Genomic DNA, 4,682 nt, shown 5'->3' with positions numbered 1-4,682 from the left:
CCTGAGTTCTAGAGAACCCACAAACGAAGAGATAACTGAATCCCGAAAGTTGTCCTCTGACCTCCACACGTGCTGTGGTATACACATGCCTGCACTCACATACACATATCACAGACACACAGACACACACACACACACACACACACACACACACATTAAAAATTTTGAAAGATTTAAAAACTAAGTCTTGAAAATAAATGGCTTATAACCTATTTAATACATGAATCTCTATTGACAATAAACAAAAGCAGTGAAAATAAAATAATACTTCTTGGCTGGGCATGGTGGCGCACACCTTTAACCCCAGCACTTGGGAGGCAGAGGCAGGCAGATCTCTGTGAGTTCGAGGCCAGCCTGGTCTACATAGCGAGTTCCAGGTCAGCTGGGTCTACAGGGAGACCTTGTCTCAAAAGATCAAAAAAAATTATTTTTGTCATCTTTTTCATTTATTATTTGCAGTGCTAAGGATAGAACCCAGGGCTTTGTGTATGCTATATAAGTACTCTATCACTGAGTTACACCCATAGACCTTAAAATTATTTATCATAATAGAATATATACTATTTTATTTATTTATTTATTTATTTATTTATTTATTTAGTCTTTTTAAGGCATGGTCTCCCTTTAGCCCCAACTGGCCTGGAACTCACTGTGTAGACCAGCCTGGCCTTGAACTCACAGAGATCTGCCTGCCTTTGCCTCCCCAGTCCTGGGACTAAAGGCATGCACCACTATGCCTGGCAGTAGAATATATACTATTTAATATAGAAGGAATGAGCTTGGTCTACAATCCCAGCTACTTGGGAGGCTGAGGCAGGACTGTCACAAGTTCAAGGCCATCCACAGCTACACAGGAAGTTTGAGGTCAGCCTGGGATAAGTGTAGCAGTCTCAAAAAACTCAACCCCCACCTCTAAAAAAAAACCCACCTATTTCAAAGCCTGCCTGAGCTACAGAGTGAATTCAAACCAGCCCATGCAAGCTAGTGAGAAAAAGTTTAAAAGGGGCCTGATTGCTCACTGGGTAAGGCACTTGCCACCCAGCAATACAAGGCTGGTAACCTGAGTTTGTGTCCTGGAACCCACATAAAGGTGGAAGGCAAGAACCAATTCCATAAAGTTGTCCTCTGACCTCCACATGCATGGTGTGGTATGCACATGCGTGTGCACACACATACACACACAACGAAATAAATACAATTTTCAGAAAAAACAAAAATGAAAAAAGAGAGCTGACTATATACACATATACATATATAGATATAGATATATATGCTTTCCATTATTTTAAAACTTTCTGGGTTTTTTTTTTTTTGAGACAGGGTCTCCCTGTAGCTTCAGTTGTCCTAGAATTCACTAGGTAGACCAGGCTTGCCTCTAACTCACAGAGATCTGCCTGCCTCTACCTCCAAAGTGCTGGATATTTTACAACTTTCATACCAATAATTCTCTGTCCTCCTCTCCTTCCTGTTGGTCCTTTCCCCCTTTCCAAATAGGTCTCCTCCTACTTTCATGTCTACTTTAAAATCTTTTATTTATTATTTTTAATTATGTGTATGTGTGTTTGTGTGTAGGGGTGTGTGCACATGAGGTGCCCACGGAGGCCAGAAGAAGGTGTTGGATTCCCTGGAGCTGGAGGTCCAGGTGGTTGTGAGCCACTGGAAGTGCGTGCTGGGACCCTAACTTTGGTTCTCTGTAAGAGTAGCAAGTGCTCTTACTGCTGAGTCATCTGTCCAGCCCCATGTCAACTTTAATTTAAATTTAAAAAATAAGAGAATTTTGTGATGAGTAATGTATTTACATCATTTTGTCTCACCCTCCCAAGTCCTCCCATGTACCCACCTCTCAAGTTCATGACCTCTTCTATAATTATTATTGTTACACATATGTACAAATTTCTATAATAAATACATACAACTTACAGAGCCCATTTAGTGTTTCTCTCATGTGCATGTGTTCAGGGCTGACCTCTTGGGGTTGGATAACCTATCAAGCACTTGTCCTTAGAGAAGACTGATTCTCCCTCTCTCAGCGGCCATTGACTGCCTGTAGCTCTTCACCTAGGGGTAGGGCCTTGTGAAATTTCTCCTATCTGGTTGGCATGTCAACTGGTATTGTCACTATGCAGGTCTTGTTTAGGCAACCATATTGTTGAGATTTCATGGGTGCAGCTTCCCTATAAGGTCTAGAAAACACTGTCTAGCAACAAGCATTCTGGTCCTTTGGCTCTTACAGTCTTTCTGCCCTATCTTCCTCTGTATTCCCTGAGCTTAGGTGTAGAGGTTGGGCTGTAGATCCCATGTCTACCAGAAAATCTATATTTAGCTGGATATTGTGTCACAAGTCTTTGATCCCAGAACTTGGGAGGCTGAGGCAGGAGGACCTCTGTGAACTCAAGGCCAGCTTGGTGTACATACAGAGCTCCATGCCAGTCAAAGAGACATAGTGAGACTGTGTCAATGAAAACAACTCTGCTTCACATTTGAGAGAAAACTTGTGATGTTTGTCTTTCTCAATATGTGACATAACATGATGATCTCCAGGCTTATCCATTATCCTGCAAATGATGTAATTTCATTTTTCTTCATGACTGGATAAAAGTCTTTTGCTATTTTCCCTGTTCACCCATTAATGAACATCTAGGCTGGTAGGAGAATGTGGCTATTATTAATTATGACTCATTTCCCAGGTGTGGCAGTTGACATTTGTAATTCTGGGATTTGAGAAGGTTAGGCAGGAGGACTGACAGGAGATTGAGGTCAGCTTGGGCTACACAGTGAGTTTTAAGTCAGCCTGGGTTACAGGGTAAGATCCTGTCACAAATAGACAAACAAACAAACATTATACTGAAATAAACATGAGTGTTAAAGTGTCTGTGTTGTATGCTGGATTAGATTGTTTCAGGTATACAAAGTGGCTGTATCAATCCCATTATGGGCAAAACTCATTAATGGATATAAAACTTAGTGGATAAAAGTTTGATGATGAACAGGATAGTCATATAGTCTCAATGTACTCTTTACAACGTACTTTTTCTGCACATACCCCTCCTTTCTCCCCAAATTTCTTTCTTTAAAAATATTTTATTATTATTATTATTATTATTATTATTATTATTATTTTGTCTTTTGAGACAGGGTCTCCCTGTAGCCCCAGCTGGCCTGGAACTCACTCACAAAGATCTGCCTGCCTCTGCCTCCCAAGTGCTGGGATTAAAAGTGTGCGCCACCACGCCCGGTTATTTATTATTATTTTTATTTTATGTGTATTAGCGTATTGCCTGCATGCATGTAACTGTATCTGTGTTGTGCAGTGCTCCTGGAGGACAGAAGAGGGCACTGGATCCCCTGGAACTAAAGTTACAGATGGCTGTTAGCTGCCATGGGGGTGCTGGAAATCTCTGCAAGAGCAGTCAGTGCTCTTAAGTGCTGAGCCATCTCTCCAGCCCCACAAGTTTCCTTTTAATTACAAAGGGAAAACAGCATTGTAGATTCCTGGAGTGCAGTACTTTGACAAAATGATTAAAATTCACACAATCGATAATGGAACAATCTAAGATCATATGTGTTCTTATGGGAAGCCCTAAAAAGGAAGGCTTAGTTCGTACATTTCTGTAATTGCAACACTGAGGAAACTAAGGCAGAAAAAATACAAATTTCAGGCCAGTCTCAGACACATAGTGGGTTCTAGACAGTCTGGGTTAGACAGGGAGACCCTGTTTCACAAACATGCTTTATGAAGGCACACTAGTTACATAGTATAGTATTCATGTCAGAGGTGCATAAACTGGGTTGGGTATGGTGGTGTACCCTTTTAGTCCCAGCACTTGCAAGGCAGAGGCAGGCAGATCTCTGTGAGTTCAAGGCCAGCCTGATCTACATAGTGAGTTCCAGGCCAGCTGGGGCTATAGGAAGACCCTGTCTCAAAAAAGACCAAAAAAAAGTGCATAAACTGAATTGAATTACAAGGTATCATGAAACACAACTTGAAACAACTTTTTCAAAACAACGGTCAATACTTTTCAAAAGACAATTTTTTCAAAATAATGGTTAATAATTTTCAAAAATATTACCCAGTGCAGACACATGGAGTCATAAGCATCCTTACCAGTACTAAAATTTATAATTGCCTAATCCTAATCTTGACCTGAACTTGACCAAGATCACTTCAAAATTCTGCACTACTGGGCGTGGTGGCACATGCCTTTAACCCCAGCACTCAGGAGGCAGAGCAGGCAGAGCAGTTCAAGGCCAGCCTGGTCTATATAGTGAGTTCCAGGGCTACATAATGAGATCATGTCTCAAAACAAAACCAATAATTCTTCATTACACTTTTTTCATTTATAAAACTGAGACTGCAAAGCTTACCTGTGGTGAGGGAACAAAAAGATTATATGTCACTAAGCACAAAGAAAGGCTGGAAAACTAGTCTATTTTTAAAAGTCTAAAAATATATGATAACTAAGTTTAATGTTGGAATTTGGACTACTCTGAATAAAGACCTTGGAACAACTGGAGAATTGAAATATGAGCTGTATTGTATTAGTTTTTCTGAATTTTATAACTATACCATGGTCATATAATAGCAAATCCTACACTCAAGAGATGAATGACAAAGTATCAATAGATACATGATAGAAGCCAGTTATGTGCAAATGGTCTCTGAAAAAAAAAACCCAAATCTC

Source organism: Nannospalax galili, unplaced genomic scaffold (genome assembly GCF_000622305.1).
Source record: "Nannospalax galili isolate Female #2095 unplaced genomic scaffold, S.galili_v1.0 scaffold238, whole genome shotgun sequence".
Classification (NCBI taxonomy): domain Eukaryota; kingdom Metazoa; phylum Chordata; class Mammalia; order Rodentia; family Spalacidae; genus Nannospalax; species Nannospalax galili.
Note: the sequence above shows the minus strand (reverse complement) of the source record.